The sequence below is a fragment of the Odocoileus virginianus genome, chromosome 19 (genome assembly GCF_023699985.2).
Source record: "Odocoileus virginianus isolate 20LAN1187 ecotype Illinois chromosome 19, Ovbor_1.2, whole genome shotgun sequence".
NCBI lineage: Eukaryota > Metazoa > Chordata > Mammalia > Artiodactyla > Cervidae > Odocoileus > Odocoileus virginianus.
This window is the reverse complement of record NC_069692.1, coordinates 25141090-25162337: the sequence shown is the minus strand read 5'-3', so window position 1 is coordinate 25162337 and position 21248 is coordinate 25141090. Positions and strand designations below refer to the sequence as shown.

General features: G+C 43.7%; 1 long non-coding RNA gene across 1 annotated transcript in view; it reads left to right on the top strand.

The window, feature by feature from the left end:
- Positions 1–11869: 11869 nt before the first annotated feature.
- Positions 11870–21248, top strand: part of LOC110126751 (uncharacterized) — a 65534-nt gene continuing 56155 nt past the window's right edge. Inside the window, exons 1-2 of the long non-coding RNA XR_002310528.2 lie at positions 11870–12083; positions 19208–19377. This is a non-coding gene — a long non-coding RNA (uncharacterized lncRNA). The remainder of the gene's footprint in view (positions 12084–19207; positions 19378–21248) is intronic.

The window sequence follows — 21248 nt, the reverse complement described above, 5'->3', positions numbered from 1 at the left end:
GAGCATCCCTGAACATTTCCCCTGGAGCCTGAGGTCGCCCACCCAGTGTTTGCTGATGACCTCCTGCATAGAAGAAGATGGCTTTCATCAAATTGTCACAAGGGACATATCTTGCTATGTGCTTTGCTAAGGACAAAATCAATTCCATGGGAATCAATAGTTGGTGGCATTTGAAGATCCCATCCAAACCCCCACCTCATTACTCCAGGTCACCATGTTCAATATTTGCATCACAGCAGAGAGGGGTTAATGGGATCCACATCTATCCTGTAGGTGATTGTCTTTTATCAATTCTAATAAGTCACCAGTATTGGCAGATTGCAGGCCAGTTTTTCAGAATAGCCAATATTTAATAGACTGCCTTAGATGATTAAGTGAAATGATTTCTTGGAGCAGTCCCAGATGTAGCTCTAAAAGTTGTCTCAGCTAATTATCTCAAAAGGAGAGAATCATAATGCCCCTTGCAGTTTAAAGATGATTTCTGCCAAGATTAGGGATTCTAAATCTAGGCTCTCCATGCCCAGAAGGTCTATGGTGAGTCCTCAATGGAACAATGAGCACCTTAGGTTTACACAAAGTTGTGTGCATTTATTGCCAAGTTCATCAAATTGCCAAGTGGATCCAGGACACCCTACAGAGGCTGAAACTGCCAACCTGAATTTTGGGTGCTATTTGTTTTATAGGTCCATTTCTATAGTCTCCCAATTAATTTTTCATTTTGATCTCTGCTTTTATCCTCTTACTCAGGGTGGCCTTTATAAATGGACCATTGTACCAAAAAAAGCTACTAACTGATTTATCAAACTGTTTTTGCAGCTAAGACAGAAACTGTATCTTTTTTTGTGGGGAAGCTAACACCTCCGCTGCCAGTTCCTCCCCTCCTTGCCTGACATTAAGATATTCAAATCTAAACCTGGAATAATGTGGCCGTGTTCAGCATCTTCAAAATAAAGGCAAGCCTGAGTTCCCCCCTCCACCCACAGATTACATTTAAGGTCAGATTTCCAAACATCTGAGGACAGTGTCTGTCTGTCTCAGTGGGATTACTAAATTACACTCAGCTTCCTGTGATGAGATGTTTTCCTCCCCACACCCTGGCAATTACTTGCCAATTAATACAATTGAGTAACCACCTTATGACAATTTTTCATTTTGAATGTCAGGTTAACATTTTCCTTACTCTCCTGGACCCACGATTTCCTGAATTTTCAAGGCTTGGGCTGACTCCCTTTCCCTTCTCGTTCAGCTTAAAACTGGGCAGGACTAGGGGTTGTTGTCGCTAAGTCGTGTCCAGTTCGTGACCCCTTGAGCTGCAGCACATCAGGCCCCCCTGTCCTTCACTGTCTCCCTGAGTTTGCTCAGACTCACATCCATTGAGTTGGTGATGCCATCTAACGATCTCATCCTCTGCTGTCCCGTTCTCCTTTTGCCTTCAGTCTTTCCCCAGCATCAGGGTCTTTCCAATGAGTCATCTCTTCGCATCACATGACCAGAGTATTGTAACTTCAGCTTCAACATCAGTCCTTCTAATGAATATTCAGGGTTAATTTTCTTTAGGATTGACTTGTTTGATCTCTTTGCAGTCCAAGGGACTCTCAAGAATCTTCTCTTGCACCCCAATTTGAAAGCATCAATTCTTCAGCGCTCAGCCTTGTTTATGGTCCAACTCTCATATCTGTACATGACTATTGGGAAAACCATAGCTTTGACTACATCGTACCTTTGCTGGAAAAGTGATGTCTCTGCTTTTTAATATGCTCTCTAGGTTTGTCATAGCTTTCCTTCCAAGGAGCAAGTATCTTTTAATTTCAGGACTAAGAGTAGTGAATATTCATGTGAACATCTGAGTGAAGGATTTCTACCTACTTCCTTTCTAAATGCACCAGTAAGAAAGAGGGAGCTAAGGACAAGAAGGGCTGCATAGAAAGCCTTACAGATCTGCAGGCTGGCGTGTTTGTGATCCCTGATTATCTCCTGGCGCTATCTGGTGTCTGCAGAAAACAAAGCCCTCTTGTTCAGGAGTTCTTTACCACCTACACTTCATTCCCCTCCAAGGCCCACCTGGAAGGGAAGTGAGGTGGGGGTGAGTCAGCAGCACCTGCATGGTGCCGGCCTCCTGGAGGAACTGGCACCTGCATCTCTGCCATCTTTCTCTTAGTGACTGGCTCACCTCAGGTGGTGGCAGGCAGTCATGATGACCTGCTACCCTAGCGTCAGAAGACAGACCTCCCGTTCTTACTCTTCCACTAGCGATGTGACCCTGGACAAGTAACTTAACTTCCTTCCCCTGCTGTCAAATGGAGACCGTGATGTCAACACTACAGGGGGATGAGATGATTAACCTGGGGGGAATGTAAAAATGGTTAACATTCTATGGTATGTTTCTTCTCATTGATGAAATGGGGATAATACTACATAACAATATATATTATAATATAATATAATCCTACTAAGTAATAGCCTACTAAAGTTTGAGCTCTGTGGAAGTCTGCAGGGAGTAAATATGTCTGAATATTTTTTTAAATGTTTGATTAAGATGTTAAAACCTTTAAGATTTGATGCCACAAAGGCATGAGTAAAACTCCTTTGGAGGGGGGGGGAGGGTGGAAACTAATTGAAAAAGGGCCCTGAAGTCAAATGTTTGGAAAACTCTGTGGCCTGTATATTCCTTTTAGGGGTTCACATCACATTAGTATCTTAAAGTCCTGTGATTTAAAAAGGATGTTTATGATAAACTTGGTATTTGCACATTTATTTGATCACTTAAAAAAATGGACACTTCTATTTATGTCACACTGTTTATATCCCAGATTCAATGTAATGCACTTTGAGAAATGTTAAATTACCCTATTCCTAATGTAACCTAGCCAAGGATTGGATGATACCAATTGCTGCGATAATTTTAGAGATAGATTTTAAACTGAATTGGAAATTCAAAATGGGGGTTTCAGTGACTATACACAGTCATTAGAAATTTTTTAACCTATGATTGAAAAAGATTGACTTCTTGCAAAGGATGGGTTCTGAATCTTCTGGATTCAGAGATACCTGCCTCTTGTTTAACCAAAAAACATCATCATCTTTGATGCATATGTTTAAAATCTAATATATCTGCTAGAATCATCAAGGCACACAAGAAGGAAGTAGAGAAACCTTTATCCAGACATTCACATATTTTTTGCCACCTCAGCTGAAGCTGGGTTGGGATGTTAGTTTTGTCTCACAGCGGTGCACACTTTATCTTTACCCAAGGACAAATGCCTCCAGAGTTTCACATCCAACAACATATGTAAGAGTGTCTGTTGTTTATACATGCTCCCTACTACGCATGTATTTTTCTTTTTAATCCTCAGCACAACCTTTCAAGGAAGGTATTTCTTCTATCTTACAGTTAGAAGACTGAGACTAAAGTTGTTAGGTTAACCTGCTTGTAGTAAGACGTAGAACTGAGTTTCAAAGGCCAGGTTGGCTCTCTGAAAAGCTTGTATTCTTTCTAATTCTTTTATCACCTTCACTCCTCTTCCTCAAGATGCCTGAAGTTTTCTATGGTAGCAGGATATCATCCTTCACACCTTTTCTTACCTCCATAAAGTTACATCTGTCTTAGTGCTATAGACCAAATGTCTGTGGCTCTCTACAACTCATATGTTGAAACCTAATCCCCAGTGTGATGGTATTAGCATTTGGGGCTTCTGGGAGGGGACGAGGTCATAAGGGTGGAAGCCTCATAAACAGGATTAGTACCCTTCTAAAAGAGGCCCCAGAGAACTCTCTAATCCCTTCTGCCATGTGAAGACACAGGGAGTACACAGCTGTGAACCAGAAAGTGAGCCCTCACCAGACTTCATCTGATGATGCCTTGATCTTGGACTTCCCAGCCTACAGTGCTGTGAGGAATAATGTCTGCTGTTTAGTAGCTGCCCAAACTCTGGCATTTTGATATAGCAGCATGAATGGACTAAGACAATTAGGAGGGGAAATCATCTGATCATGTTAATCAACACAGAAAAAACATTTGGTAAAATGCAGTGTCCATTCATGATAAAAGCCCTCAGCAACTAGAAACTTCAAGTTCATAAGAATATCTACAGAAAACCCAATAACTAACATCTTACTTAATGGTGAAAGATTAGACTTTTCCCTCGAAGATCAGAAACAAGCCAAGGATGCCTGCTTTCACTTCTATTCAATGTTGTATTAGAGGTCCTAGCCATTGAAATCAGGCATGAAAAGAAATAAAAGGCACAAAGATCAAGAAAGAGCAAATGAGATTTTTCTGGTGGTCTAGTGGCTAAGAACACCCCTGCCAATGCAGGGGACATGAGTCCAATCTCTGGTTAGGAAAGATCCCATATGCGGCAGGGCAACTACGCCTGTGTGCCACAGCTACTGAGCCTGCACTCTAGAGCCCATGCTTCCAAGGGAAGCCACTGCAATGAGAAGCCCAAACAACACAACTAGAAAGCAACCCCACTCACCAAAACCAGGGAAAACTCGAGCACAGCAACAAGACCCAGTGCAGCCAAAAATTAATTAATTAAAAAATATATTTTAAAAAGAGTAAATAAAATTGTCCCTACTTACAGATATTATGATTGCTTATATATGGAATGCCAAAGAATTCACAAAATAAGAACTAGTAAGTGAATTTAGTCCAGTTGTACAACACAAAATTATTATAAGAAAATCAGTTATATTCTTATACACTAGCAGCAAAAAATTTGAAAATGAGATTTTAAAAAGCAATTCCTTTTATAATAGGGTCACAAAACATAAAATAGTTATAAATATAACTAATGAAAAATGTTCAAGCCTTCCATGCTGAGAAATATAGATCATCACTGAGAAATTAAAAATGTATAATGAAACGGAAAACTATACTGTGTTCATTGATTGGAAGACTCAATATTCTCCTTAAATTGATCTACAGATTCACCATATTCTCAATTAAAATCCCAGGAAGATCATTTGTAAAGATTGACAATGTTATTCTATAAAGTATATTAAGCTGTAAAAACATAGAATAACCAAAGCTAACTTGAAAAACAAAAGTTGGAGGACTTACTGTGATTTTAAGACATTATATAGCTATAGTAATCAGGACAGTCAAGTGCAACTACTTGGAAAAATAGTTTCATATTCTTTTAAAAAATTAACTATCCATCTGTCAAATGACCTGGCCATTCTACTCCCAAGTAGAGAAATAAAAGAGAAATGAAAGGAGAGAAACGAAAACGTGTTCACAGAAGGCTTGTACACAAATGTCCATAGAAGCCTTATCTGAAATGATTCCAAATGGGTAATAACCCAAATGTCCATGATAGGTAAATGGATAAAGAAATTGTGGTATATTATATAATGGTATGTATGCTGCTGTGCTAACGCTTAGATACTCAGTCGTGTCCGACTCTTTGCGACCCATGGACTGTAATTCTCCAGGCTCCTCTGTCCATGGGATTCTCCAGGCAAGAATACTGAAGTAGATTGCCATGCCCTCCTCCAGGGGATCTTCCCATCCCAGGTCGAACCCAGGTCTTCTGCATTGCAGGCAGATTCTTTACTGTCTGAGCCCACCAGGAAAGCCCGTAATGGTGTATATGGTTCTTAGCAAAAAAAAAAAAAAAAAAAAAAAATCACAAACAATCACTACACGCACAAACATGGATGAACCTTAAAATAATTATGTTGACTGAAAGAAGTCAGTTACCTCCTCCTAAAAATGCAAACAGTGTGTTTTCATTTATTTAAACTTTTTGAACATGTACCCTAAGCTGTCATGACAGAAAGATCAGTGGCTGCCTCAGGATGGAGGTAGAGAAAGGAATAGATGACACAGAGGCACAAGGAAACTTTTGGGGGCTATAGAAATCAATGTTCATTATTTTGATTGAGGTGATAGTTGCATGGGGGTAAACATTTGCCTAAACTCAGCAAGTTTTATAATTGTGATTTTTGCAGTTTATTGAATGTCAATTACCTTAGTAAAGTTGAAAAGATCACACCAGTCCTGGCCCATGTATTCAGAGCTTTTTCATAGTTTCCTAAGAATGATATCATAATAAAATAACTGAGGGACTTTTGAGAACTTAAAGAAGGACCATTAAAGGCAGGAAATTCCATCAAGAAAATTAGACTCATTTTCTTTTTAAAAAGCATTCTTGGTGTGGGAGAGCAAAGGAGCGTGTGGCCACCTGTTGCAGGGAATTTAGCAGGCCTTGCTGGGCTCTCATGGTGCATGGTGAACAAGACCTGGAGGTGCGGAGGTGCACGGACTGCATGAAGGTGTGGGTGGATGGCGTTGGGAGGTTGAATGACCCAGATGGTGTGGATGAAGGACCTGACATCACCCAGAAGGGTAGTGTTTGCTGACAGCCATCTGCCACTGCTTGGCATTTTCATCAGTGACTTAACATGAGAACATACATTATACGCTTGTTTAATATACATTCAGCAAGAAATCGATTGAGGCCTACAGGGTAATAGGCATTGAGCTGGCCCTGCACAGATCGATCTTGGGAGGAGACTCCTGGGCCACCTGGAACTGAAACAAGAAAGAAAATCAGGGGGACATACATACTCACAAATACCTCATTCAAAAGCTTGATTTGATATGAGGAACTTGGCATACAAGAGAGAACATGGAGTTCCAGAAAGAGCTAGAAGGAAGGTGTGTGTGGGTTGGAGGACATGAGGTCGGGTGGCCAAGAGGTTGCAGGAGTCTGGACTTGGGTGGTTTGGGCTTTGGCTCTGAGAGGAGGGCAGCAGTGGAGGATTAGAGCAGAGGCCTGACGTGGGCAGACTTCCTACGTGGCGCTAGTGGTAAAGAACCCGCCTGCCAATGCAGGAGATGTAAGAGACACAGGTTCAGTCCCTGGGTTGGGAAGACCCTCCAGAGGAGGGCATGGCCACCCACCGAGATGCTGAAGGCTAAGGAGTCTGGTGGGCCCACAAGAGAGCGATCAGGGCCTGAGCAGGGCAAGGGGTGGGGGCCAAGCACAGAGTCTCGCTACTGTGCTCCCCAACTCTGGCCTCAGGCCCTGTCACAATAGCCTGTGACACCACCTTTTCTCCCAGGACAGTGGAGGCAACAGGTCTCCCGCCCCTTGTCCCCACCCCCGCCCTCCAGCTCAGGCTCTTCCTGTTCCAGTCTGTGACTGTGAGCATCGAGTGTCTGAGCTTCTCTCTGATTGTCCTAATCTGTGTCTCTTAAAAAGGTGTCTGGATTTTGGTATCAACATGTCTGGCTACAAATCATGGCTCCATTACTTATCAGCTATGACTCTAAGTTACCAAACTGTCTGAGCCTCAGTTTTCTCTCTATAAAGTGGGCACAGAAGTATTGACATGTACTGTGGGCTTAGTCTCTCGGTCGTGTCTGACTCATTGCAACCCTATGGACTGTAGTCCACCAGGCTCCTCTGTTGGTGGGATTCTCCAGGCAAGAATACTGAAGTGGGTTGCCATGCCATCCTTCAGGGTATCTTCCCAGCCCAGGGACTGAAGCCAGGTCTCCTGCATTGCCGGTGATTCTTTACCATCTAAGCCACCAGGGAAGGCCAAGAATACTGGAGTGGATAGCCTATCCCTTCTACAGAGGATCTTCCCGACCACGGAATCGAAAGCAGGTCAGGGATGCTGTTAAATATCCTGCCTTGTACAGGACAGTCCCCCACACTAAAGAATTATCCAGCCCTTGCATTGCAGGCAGATTCTTTCCCAGCTGGGCTACCAGGGAAGCCCATCAACATGTACACACTGCTGTATTTAAAATGGATAACCAATAGGACCTACTATATAGCACAGGAAACTCTGCTCAATGTTATGTGGCAGCCTGGATGGGAGGGGAGTTTGAGGGAGAATGGATACATGTATGTGTAAGGCTGAGTCATTCCCCTGTTCACCTAAAACTATCACAATATTGTTAATCAGCTTTACACCAATAAAAATAAAAAGTTAAAAAATATCTGCCCCAGTAGGATTATTATAAGGATTTACACCTTTTTATTGTGTAAAATTTAGGCCTTTCCTCAGCCTTTGTCCCAGTGAGTCAGAATTGCTTCCTGGCCTTCATTTTTAAAAAATTCAGTATATACTTTTGCCCATGTTGGGTCTTTGTTGCTGCACGGGCTTTTCTCTAGTTGGCTCATGAGCTTCTCATTGCAGTGGCTTCTCTTGTTGTGGAGCAGGGGTTCTGGGACCCTTGGGCTCAGTAGTTGTGGCTCCCAAGCTCTAGAGCAGAAGCTCAGTACTTGTGGTACATGGGCTTAGTTGCTCCATGACATGTAGAATCTCCTTGGACCAGGGATTGGAACTGTGTCTCTTTGGCTTTCATTTTTGAGACACAGGGGCAGATGCCAGTAAAATTAGTAAATGTTAAAGATCACTATTGGAAATGTTGCAAATTAGCCTCTAGTGCCAGGACTTCGCTAGGCAGATACAAGGTCCCTTGTGGAACTTTGTTCTGTTAAGATGGGCATCATTCAAGTCTTGAGGTGGAAAGGTCCTTGGTGGCCCCCACACTGAGCTGGGGGGGACATCAGGAGCACCCTCTCCAGCAAGACACAGGCTGTCCCATCCCAAAGACTCTTGCTTAGTGGTTCTTAACTGGGGGATTTTGCCCTCCCAGAAGCATTTGGCAGTGTCTGGAGACATTTGGTTGTCATGACTCAGGGATGATACTAGCTCTGGTGGACAGAGATCAGGAATGCTATGAAATATCCTACATAATTGTACAGGACAGTCCCACAAACAAGAATTACCCAACCCCAAATGTCAATAGTGCCAAGATTGAGAAACCCTGGTCTAGTAAGAAAGCTGGATTAGATTTTCAATTCTATCATATATAGCTGTGTGACTTTGGGCAAGTTACTTAACTTGTTTTTATATCTGTAAAAGAAGGATGATCTTATGAGCTAGTACCCCCATAAGACTGTTATGAGCATTAAATGAATTTGTGGTATGTGCAGTGTTTAGATCTGTGACTGGGGCATGGGGAAACCCTACCTAGGAGTTTGGTTTTGAACAATCCCTCATTAGAACCATCACTCTGAGGTCAGAGCTCTTCCCCCAGGGACTACCCCACCCCAGATAAGTCTTCTATTCCCTGGGCTGTGCATGCCCTTTCTCTGTAACTGACCCAGCTCTCAGACATGTTACCACTCTGGGCTCTTTTCTGGGAAGATTCTAGTGGGTCAGTGTTGAAATAAGCCTTGTACCAACAAGCCAGAAGGACCACACTATCACCTTCCTTATTACATGAGCCCTTTGATGAAGGCTGTCTCTGTCGGGTTGGCTTCTATAACAAGAGCTGTGTGCTGCCACTGGCTACTTACCCTTTGACCAACTGGAACCTCCTTGCCTTTATTCTGCAGAGGAGGGGTCCTCAAGTACAGAGTGCTCTGGGCAGAAATCACAGAAAATAAGGTGCTCCAATGACAAATGATGTACCAAAAAATAATTTTCCACTGAGCCTGAAAATTCAGTGACACAAACCCCCATTTTCCTTGAAGTGAAGTGGAGTTATTGAACAGGAAAGAACTTCCCAGAAAAGCCATGTCACCAAGTAGAAGACCCTGACACCTGCAAGCCTCACCCCTCTCCTCACCTCCCCTCCCCCGCTCAGATGGGTCATTAGTCTTAGTCACTGTTTTGTCATTTCCTAATCCCCTCAGGGAGTAGCCCTTTCTAGATATGGGAGCTCATAAAAGATTCTCCTTGTCTAACAGCTTCATCCCACAGTAGTCTGGACAGTGACTGTTTGACACGTAAAAACTGGGGCTCCTGCTACAGTCAGCAGCAAGAGTAAGTTCATTTCCCAAACTTCCCAAAGTCTCAGGGGAGCCCACTTAAGCATTCCTCCCATAGACTTCTGAGAAGATCTGTTAAGCAGTAATGGCTTCAATTTGGTCCAATTAACCTCACACTGGGCTAACTTCTGCCCTTAGCTGTGTGTTGGCAGCTACTGCTGATTCCAGGTACAGTAGTGGGCAGGTAACAGTGGAAATTAACTTGGTGGATTAAAGGAACAAATGCTAACCATGTCCTCCAAGCATGAGGGGGAACAATAACCTGCTGAAGCATGCCCATCAAAAGTGCACTATCCACCCAGAGATTCTCACAAAAGCCAAATCAAGTGGAATTGAAGTACACGGCCAACTTAGATCATGAGGGAGGTTTGCTTGTTTGCTTTATGTTGTCAGGTGCTTTTTATTTGCAGAATATATTGAATAGCCATTATTTTCAGCTCCTGTGATTATAAGTCTGAACCAGTTCCTTTCAAGGCATAAAGCCTTTTTAAAACAACTGCAACAACCCAGTTTTCTTTGGAACTTTCACTCTAAGTTACAGTTTCAGAGCAAGGCTGCCCTATCCAAGTGGGAAACCTAGAGCCTGCTGTTTGCTTTCTCACTCAACATCCTTTTGGGGTCTCCTCCACATCCAGGATTGTGCTCTTCTTCACATGCCTTTGAATGGACATGTCCATTTCCCAGGGCTTCCCTGGTGGCTCAGTGGTAAAGAATCTGCCTGCCAATGCAGGACATGATGGTTTAATCCCTGGGTCGGGAAGATCCTCTGGAGAAGGAAATGCTAACCCACTTCAGTATTTCTGCCTGGGAAATCCCATGGATAGAGGAGCCTAGTGGGCTACAGTTCAAGGGGTCGAGAAAGAGTCAGACATGACTCAGTGACTAAACATCAACAACGATAATGGGAAATAGCACTGGGCCAACCAGCTCAGAGCCAGCCCTGGAGAGCTGTGGTCCTCTGACCCAGCAGCTCATGAGGAGGACTCGGGACCCAGAGTCCAACCCGAATTCCACAGAATGCTGGGGTGTTCAGGGGGTTGAGGGGAAGGCAGGAGAAGCTGAACAAATCCCACCCTCTCTTCCTATTCAACCAGAGCACCTCCACTTCGATACATTTTTAACTTTTAAAGATTTTTAACATTTACATAGAAAAGTGCACCTATCCTGAATGTGCAGCTCAATGAGATTTTACAGACTCTGTGCACGTGTGGAACCAGTCCAGCTCCAGCAGCAGAACATTTCCATCCCCAGGTGCTCCTTTTCAGCGCTTCCCTCAAAAGGGGAGCCATGCTCTTGATTTCTGATACTATCTCATTGATACATTCTACACATTGAGGCCTCACATAGGTTTTTAAAAACTTTTTATTTTGGATTAATTATATACTTATAGAAAGTTGCAAAGATAGTATAGCAAGGAATATAGAATTTTATATTCTTTTTCAATGTTCAAAATTTTTTTTCAAAAAAAGCTTAAAACCAGTGGCCTAGTAGAAAATGGACAGGTTTTGGAGTTGGACCTCATGGAATTGAGTTCAAAATGCTTTCCTTTATCTTCATATAACCCAGACATGTCCTTAACCATCCTGAGCTGCAGATGAGGTTCATATTACTTTCCTGCGGCTGGTAGGTTTTAAAAAAGTGAGACACTTCGTGGGCACATGTGTAAACTGGGGGACCCTGCATAGAGGTCTGGCTTCTCCAGGGCTCTCGGTGGAGAGCTGGGTGAATCAGGAGTGGCTCAGCACCACCTGGCCAGTTTGCAGCTTTGTTTGGTTTCCAGGTATCATCGAGCACTCAGTTACTCCAACTCTTCCATCATTCCTCTGCCTCCGCTGCCGGCTGTAGCATCTCTCCCCAGCTGTTCCTCTGGGTGGAGCACAAGCAGGTGCCACCCAGGAGGGAGGCCCGGGGAGGGCTGACCAAGCAGGTTCAGGAGGCCGTATCCCATTCAGACTGCTGGGGCCAGGCCTGCCCTTGGTCGCTTACCTGTGGGCTGGCCATTGTGAAATCAACCCTGCTTCCGTGCCACCTGGAAAGACCACCCCACCCCACCCCCCATTCTGGGGAAGGGTGTGGCTCTCTGCTCACAAAAGAATTCCCACTATGGATGGGTGACAAAAGGCTGCCTCAAGGAGTGCCCTTACTAAACCGGAAGGCATCTGACCTGTCATTTTTGGGAGGGGACTGAGAGCGGCTTTCAGCCAACAGACCCTGAGTCATCCAAGAGAAGATGAGCTGAGTTCATATGCCCCATCTCAGAGGTCTGAACCTGGGCAGGTAGGTGAGAGATAAACCTGAGAGATAAACCCTGGGTGGATGGGGTCAACCAGTGGTTACCAATGGACAAAGGCTGTGGGTCGGCTCCTGTCCACTCTGCCCACCTCAGGCTGTACCTGCCACAACCTCCAGGTCAGAGAAGGGGATGGATGCAGAGGAAAGGCTTGCTCCGTGGGTTGCCTGCCATCTCTCAGGTTTCAGAGCACGGCCTGACCTGTTTTTGGAGGCAGCTATGCCATTCTAGGAGATGCCCCCTTTCCTCCCTTGGTGGTTAACTTTTCTGGGACACTTTGGGTGGCAGTCTTAAGTCTAAGGTCAGGAGGCTCCCGGGAAGAAAGGGCGAGGGTGTGGCTGGTGATGATGAGTTTAACAAGAGACAGGATGGTAGGAAGGAGCTTGAGCAGTGTGGGAGAGAGGACTGGTCCTGGTGGGAACCTCAGACAGCCTGGACACCCTGTTACTTAAGACAGGTGTCATATATTGAATTCCTGTATGAGCCATGCCTTGAGCTGAGTGCTTGGCATGTATAGTTGTCATTTAATCTCAGTAACCCTTTGGAGGTCATTGGCAGCCTTAGAATGTCCTTTAAGTAATTTGCCTAAGGTCATGTAGCTGGTAAGTGGCAGAGCTGGAATATGTTCCATCTGTGCAGCTCCAAACCCCTGTCTCCTTTCTCCCTGCCCCTGTCTTCCATGGAGACTCAGCCTCAGCCTGTCCTGGAAAGGGTTATACTGAGCTAACTGCCTTCCATGCTTATTGGGAGCAACTGACAACTGTTACACAAATACTGAGGGCTATTTGTATTTTAACGAGAGCCTGGGTAGCAGAGCAGCCGCCAACCTTTCTGGAGACTTGTGGTTCTCAAAGTGAGGGCACAGGCATTGCAGTTTGCAGATGTTATTTGCCTTCATTAGCTCCTCTCTTTTTAGCAGACTCTAGAGGGCATCAGAATTACCTAGAGGGCTTGTTCAAACACAAATTGCTTGCCCACAACCCACAAGTGCCAATTCTGTAGTTCTGGGGTGGGACCCAAGAATTTGCATTTTTTATTTCCAGGTGCTGCTTGTGGGCTGTTCTGGGGCTCACACTTTGAGAACCACTACACTGCAGCAATCCTGTAAGATTAGATGAGCAGGTGTTATTAATGTTTCCATCTGTCAGAGAAAAAAATTGACATGCAGGGAGGTTTGGTGACTTGGGATTAGATGACAGTTATCAAAAAGCAGGAGCAGGGCTTTAAAACAGTGTGACATTTTATAGCTCAGACCACTGCTTCTCAACAGGTCTGTGTAGCCCTGAGAGTTCTGCAGTGATGATCCCCCAAATTACATGAGTCACTTCTGGGTCATTCGGGTGACCACCAAGCCTCAAGTGCCTCCTGGCTCTTTGGGGCCTGCAGGCTGTGAAGGCATTACCCCTAGTGAGGTGGGAGACCTGGGCCTCCACAGAGCATGTGAGAGGAAAAGCCTGCCAGACGCCAAAGCCCACATTCACAGGCATGCAGACACATCACACACATCTGTGTCTCTACACTGGTCTTTATCTAACAGCTTGCAGCAAGAACTGGCCAGCAAGGCACAAACCTTTAAGTGGAAGAGGCAGAGGTCTTGAATGGCCACAGTTAGAGGTGGCTTTCAAGGCTCGCTCCTGGCAGAACTTTGGTTCAATATGAAAATGATGATCTTGAAGTGGCAAAAAAGGTCCACAGTTATTAATGCTATTTCCCACCATGTACCCAGTGCACAGGCATCCTCTGCCAATAGTGTTTCTACGGCCAAGCGCAGAAGCCAACGCATACCCGTACTAAATCTACCATTTAATCGGTGCTGGCAATATAGTTTCAGCAAAACCAGACACTTACCTAAGTGCCATAAAGTTTAAGGGGTTTTTATTAAATTTCATATCTAGCTTATATTTAGTTTGGGTATAGTCAAGAAACGTAATGAAATAATTTAAATCAGTGATAAGAAGCTTGAGGGTTTGTTTTTTTAAACAGAGAGGCCTACTTCTTACGTTTAAGAAATTCTGCTCATGAGATAATAATGAGATAAAGTAAGTGAAAGCTTCTCTGAACTGTGAAGTGCCATATATATGTTCATCCTTGATTGTTTTTTTCAGTTTCTTCTTTTAAATAACATACTTAAAAATTGAGGTATGGTTGATTTACAGTATTCTATAAGTGTCAGGTGTATGACAGTGATTTGCAATTTTTAAAGGTTACACTCCATTTAAAGGTTATACTACATTTGGAGAAGGAAATGGCAACCCACTTCAGTACTCTTGCATGGAGAATCCCATGGACAGAGGAGCCTGTCTGGCCATGGTCCATGGGGCCGCAGAGAGTTGGACACGACTGAAGTGACTAAGCACGCATACTCCATTTACACTTACTATAAAATACTGGCTGTATCCCCTGTGCTGTACAGTATATACTTGTAGCTTATTTTATACATGGTAGTACTTTGTACTTCTTAATTGCATACCCCTATCTCTCTCCTCCCGACTTCTCTCTCCCCACTGATAACCACCAGTTTGTTCTCTAGATCTGTAAGTCTGTTCCTTTGTTTTATTCACTAGTTCATTTTATTTTTTTGTATTCCATGTACAAGTAATATCATACAGTATTTATCTTTCTCTGACTTATTTCACTAAGTATAATAACCTTCAAGTTCATCCGTGTTGTTGCAAATGGCAACATTTCATTCCTTTTTTATGGCTGAGTAGTATTCTATTGTGTGTGCACATCTTCTTTGTCTTTTCATCTGCTGATGGACACTAAAGTTGTTTACATATCTTCAGTTCAATTCAGTCGCTCAGTGGTGTCTGACTCTTCGCAACCCGATGGACTGCAGCACGCCAGGCCTCCCTGTCCATCACCATCTCCCAGAGTTTACTCAAACTCATGTTCATTGAGTCAGTGATGCCATCCAACCATCTCATCCTCTGTAGTCCCCTTTTCCTCCCACCTTCAATCTTTCCCAACATCAGGGTCTTTTCAAATAAGTCAGTTCTTTGCATCAGGTGGCCAAAGTATTGGAGTTTCAGCTTCAGCATCAGTCCTTCCAATGAATACCCAGGACTGATCTCCTTTAGGATGGACTGGTTGGATCTCCTTGCAGTCCAAGGGACTCTCAAGAGTCTTCTCCAACACCACAGTTCAAAAGCATCAATTCTTTGGCGCTCAGCTTTCTTTATAGTCTAACTCTCACATGCATACATGACTACTGGAAAAACCATAGCCTGGATTAGATGGACCTTTGTTGGCAAAGTAATGTCTCTGCTTTTTAATATGCTATCTAGGTCCATATCTTGGTTATTGTAAATAATGCTGCCCTGAACACTGGGGTGCATGTAGCTTTCTGAATTAGTAACTTCTGTTTCTTTCAGATATATATAACCAGAAGTGGAATTGTTGGGTCATCTGGTAGGTCTAATTTTAGTTTTTTGAGGAATCTGAATATTGTTTCCCAAAGAGGCTACACCAACTTTCTCACCAACAATGTACAGTGGTTTTCTTTCTTCTACATCCTCGCCAACATTTGTTATGTGTCCTTTTTGATGACAGTCATTCTAACAAATCTCAGGTGATATATCCTTGTGGTTTTGATTTGCACTTCTCTGATGATTAACGATGTTGAACATCTTTCCATGTACCCATTGTCTGTCCTTATTTTTTTCCCAGCTTTATTGAGATATAATTGACTTACAATATTATGTAAGGTTGAGGTGTACAAGGTAGTGATTTGATATATGTATATATTGTAAAATAAGGTTAGTTAACATATCTACCACCTCACATAGTTACATTTTGTGTGTGTGATGAGAAGTTTCAGAATATATTCTTATCAACTTTCAAATATACAATATAGTATTGTGAATTATAGTAGCCATGCTGTATAATACATCCCTAGAATTTACTCATCTTATAACTGAAAGTTTATAAAAACCTTTTTACCATCTTCACCCATTTTCCCCACCTCCACACCCTTCCCTTTAGCAACTGCTAATCTGTTCTCTGTTCCTATGAGTTTGGTAATTTTAGATGTCACATATAATGAGAGTGTGTGCATATATATATATAGTCACTTAGTCATGTCCAACTCTTTGTGACCCCATTGATTGTAGACTGGTGTAGCCCACCAGGTTCCTCTACCCATGGGAATTCTCCAGGCAAAAATACTAGAGTGGGTTGCCACACCTTCCTCCTGGGAATCCTCCCAACCCAAGGATCAAACCCTGGTCTCCTGCATTGCAGGCAGATTCTTTACCATCTGAGCCTCCAGGGAAGCCCAAGCATACTAAAATGGGTAGCCTACTCCTCCTCCACGGGATCTTCCTAGCCCAGGAATCAAACCAGGGACTCCTACATTGCAGGCAGATTCTCTACCAGATGAGCTACCAGGGAAGCCTATGGTATCTGTTTTCCTCCCTCCTCACTGTTATATCTGTCCTTTTGCAAAGTACTAGCTGACTGCCCCACCTACTTCTGTAATTCTGCGCTTCCCTCTCCCCTGCCCCTCCCACCACATTCTCAGAGCAGAACCAGCCACTTGGCCCCAGCTAGGAGTGGTCAGTTCCATGGAGGCCAATTCCAGGGCTTGCTGAGGGAGGGTAGATTCTATCCTGCTAGACATGGGTGGGGCCTTGGAGGTCTTCGGGTCCCTCCCATGTGATATGAGGAAGTGAAACCAGAGACACTGGCCCTGAACTTCTCAATACCACAGAGGGAGTCAGTGCCAGGTCCAAGAATGAACTATATTGGGATTCATTTTCAATAAATTCTCTTTCCCCATTCTTTCTGTTATACACCAGGATGGAAAAAGGAGCCAACTTTACTGGAGACTCAGGACCCATTTGGCAGGAAAGCACATAGAAAAGCCAGAGAATGCGGCCTGGGGAGATGGAAGATGCCAGTCAGGACTCACTAGTGTCTAGGAATGAAAGGCAAGATGGCAGAGGGCATGGTTTCTAGTGCTTAGAAAGTTCCCCTGAAATGGTTCTATGTTCTCAAGAGCTTCAGAATGAAGGCTAAGGTATTCCTGTTAAAGATATACTGAGAGAACTCTTTCTCTTGGCAGAATTCTTTTAAAATTTTTTTCCTTCTATTTTTACCCCTTAAAATGGGAATTTCAAAGGCTCACTTGCAGGAAGGGGAGAGGCCTATGAGGAGACGGATAGTGAGTCACTGCAGAAAACCAAGGGCTTAGGAGGGGGAGGGAGCTGATGCTCTGAAACAGGGAAGATGAGGCCCTTTTTAGTCACAGCATGTGTCAATCATTGCTGCTTGGCAAATGGCAGTGAACCTAGAAGGACTTTCTTTCATACTAGAATCAGGAACCTAAGCCTTAGGATATTTTGCATTTAAGTAAATATTTTGCTGGGAATTTTTAAAAAGTTAAAAGGATTAAAGACTTGGAATATGTCAAATATGTAGAATCAGGCCCAGGCATTACCTTAAGAGAGGAGTGTGTTTAGTTTAGGTTTTGTTTTTTGTTTTTTTCATTCTTAAACCATTGCCTCAGAAATCAGTATGTGGTGTATTTTGCTGCATGAAAATTTTAAATGGCAAATGTTTTTAGCTGTTTGAACATGAAGATACTTATCAGAAATACAAAACAGTCCAAAGCCCCCTTTCCAGATCCTAATATACAGTCGGAAGCCCACAATTCATCTTTAATCAGATACAGTCAAGAGATCCCTGGTATTTAGTGGTCTGAACTCTTCTCAGGACTATGGTATGTCTTAAATCAAAACCACGTCTCAGTTCTGGATGTAGGTTTACATAATGAGTGGTGACTTTTAACTTCATTCCAGCTGATTTATGATATAAGTGAGGCATAGAGTTTGGCTCATAGCAGTAATTCATGTTATGCGATGGAGCTCCAAGTTTCCAGAAATATCATGTCATCTAGGTGGCCAGTCCAGTGAACCTGAGTCACTGTTACGAGACACATGCTTGATAATTCAGCCACGCCCCCTGGGCTTCAACTCCAGAGGCTGGTCAGAGAGACGTACGTGTGACTCACACCGTCTAATCTGTGACGCTCTCCTACAGTTGTGACTTCATTTCCCCCAAATAATGCTTCAGTGGTTCAAACCTCTGCCACAGCGGCAGCTGGGGCAGTTCGGGGAAAGAGAGGTCGTTTCTGAGTCCTCTTGCAACCACACGCCTGGGTGAACAGGACGCCTGTATTTCCATGTTCACGTGAGAAATGCTCTCCTTCCCAGAGCCACAGCTCCCTGCCTTCAGATGATTTATACCGTTGTAAGAAGGTAGGCTTGTCAGAGTACATTAATGCTAGCAAGACCCACATCTGAGGAAGCGGCGTAAGAAGTCTCTCCAAGCTCCCCAAACCCTGCCGTTCGCCTGCGTGAAAACAGAGTTGATGTGTGCACTCTTCCAAGTGCCTCATAAAAGGCCCCAGAGGAAGGCACGAGCATGAAGGAAACCACTGCCTCAATCACCTCCTCCCTCTCTCCATACCTCTGAGGAGCCTCAGCCGCCAGGCTCACAGGCCTTCTGATGAGGACCTAGCAGAAAGTGGCCCACTGGCCTCTCCATTAACTTGAATAAAACATCCTATCCACACATAAGAACTCCTTCGCCCATGTTTAGACCACTGTCTCAAATTTCTGATAGGCATGCTGTTAGTCCCTGACTAACTCATATGCACAAACTAATTGGGTAAATGTTGAGATTTGCTAAAAACCTGAGGCCTGACACACCCCAGTGGAGGAAAGGGCCAAGAAAGCTAATGCCTCTCTCTTGTTCTTAAGACAAGAGGAGAAGAAGCCGAGCTTTCCTGCAAGGTGGATACAGCGGAGTACCCAGGATATGGGACAGGGTGGGACAGAAATGACAACTAAGTCCATCTCACAGGCCTAATCCAAAGAGTTTCTAGTGGTCGCCTCTAGCACCTTGTTAAGAAGCGTTCTGGGCGGCATCCAGGCTCACCAGGAAAGAAGTCGTGATTGTTAAGCCAAGTCTGCTTTGGACATGGGGTAGAGAGCTCACAGAGTTTGCCATCCTGGGTAGGTACCTACACAATAGCTAAGAATTCTGTTGGTCAGTTCATCCAGCAGGTAAGCTAGATCAAATTTAATTTTGCCTCCGATCTCTACAGGTTTTCTCAGTCTCCAATACCGACTGGAAGAAGCTCCTGCCAGCCGCCATGTAAGAAGGAGGACATCAGGCTATAATCAGGGAGAGCCTTGGAGAGCTGAGGAGATGCCCCAACTTCTTCCTGCTCATCATTTTCAGTGCCTGATGTCCATTTCCACAGAGGAATTAGCAGTAAGTTCTTTAAAAGGGGAACTGATTGCTGATTTGCTTGTTTCGAGGGATGAGGTAGAAGAGAGGAGTTGGGGAGACTGTGCTTTGCCCAAGAGCTGGTCACAGGAGAAGAAAGCGCTCTTTGTTGGTTGTGGCAGCTCTGGACTGGAAAGAAAAGCAGGTCAGACACCTGGGCCTGTGTACTGGGCGCTGCGCTGTCCTCCTGGGAGGATAGGTGTGGTGGTGGTGGGGCCACGGCAGGTGACATAGACACTGAACAAGTAGGAGTCCTGTTTAAAATGACATGTGTCATCAGTGTAGCACCTGCCTTCCAGCACGGATGGAGGGAGCTACCGTTTGGCTGCCGTGCAGCGGTGCGCTGGGTGGATAAGGCGCGACCAGAGAAGCTGCGAGAAGACTCAGGAGCTGTGGGGACTGCAGACGTGTTTATTCTCTCTGGGCAGCAGCAGCAGCAGCAAGGAGTCTTCAAAAACTACTGATATACTAAGACGGACAAAAGTGGCCCATTGCCAGCTGGGCATGCAGGCCAAGTGCTACCAAAGTCAGCAATATCATTGTTTACAAAACATAAGAGATCAAGCCCTGAGCCTTTGGAGTGGGAGCATTGACTCAAAGACCCTAGACTCAGAGAATTAACCCTAGGGAGTATCAGATAGTGAGAACTCACACAAAGGAAACCCCCTGAATACAAGAGCAAGCATCACCCAACCACCAGTAGCACCCTGTGCAGGGCGCCTCATCTAAACAACAAACAAAATGAAAATACAAACCCAATCACCAGCAGACAGGATTACCCTCCTACTCAGCCTTGCCCATCAGAAGAAAAACAAACAAACAAAAATTCAGCACAAATCTCACCCTATATGAAGCTTACACAAATCACTGGACCAATCTTAGGAGGGCAGAAACCAAAAGGAAGAAATAATTCAACCTTGAAGCCTGGGAAAAGGAGACCTCAAACACAATAAGTTTAAAAAAAATAATGAAAAGGCAGAGAAATACCATACCAATAAAAGAACAAACTAGAAACATGAAAAAAGAGTAAATAAGTCAACTACCTGAAAAAGAATTCAGAATAATGATAGTAAAGATGATCAAAACCCTTGAAAACAAAATGGAGAAAATGCAAGAATCAATTGACAAAGACCTAGAAGAATTAATAACCATACAGAGACAAATAACAATTACTGAAATTAAAAATGCTCTAGAATGAATCAATAGCAGAATATCTGAAGCAGAAGAATGAATCAGTGAGCTGGAAGATAAAATGGTGGAAATAACTTTTGAAAAGCAGAATAAAGTAAAAATAATGAAAAGTGCTGAAGGTAGTCTCAGAGACTTCTGGGACAATATCAAATGCACCAACATTCAAATTATAGGTGTCTCAGAAGAAGAGGAGAAAAAGAAAGGATATGAGAAAATTTTGAAAAGATTATAGTTGAAAATTTCCCCAACATGGAAAAGGAAATAGTCAATCAACTCCAAGAGGCACAAAATGTCCCATACAGAATAGCCTAAAGAGAAACATGCCGCACCACATACTAATCAAGCTAACAAAGACTAAACACAAAGAAAGAATATTAAAAGCAGCAAGGGAGAAGTAACAAGTAACATAAAAGGGAAACCCCATACTCTTAACAGCTGATCTTTCAGCAGAAACTCTGCAGGCCAGAAGGGAATGGCAAGATATATTTAAAGTACCGAAATGGAAAAAATCTACAACCAAGATTATTGGTTGTAACCAAGATCCCAGAAAGGATCTCTTTCAAAATTTATGGAGAAATAAAAAGCTTTTCAGACAAGCAAAAGTTAAGAGAATTCAGTACCACCAAACCAACTTTACAACAAATAAAGGACTTGAGTAGGGACTT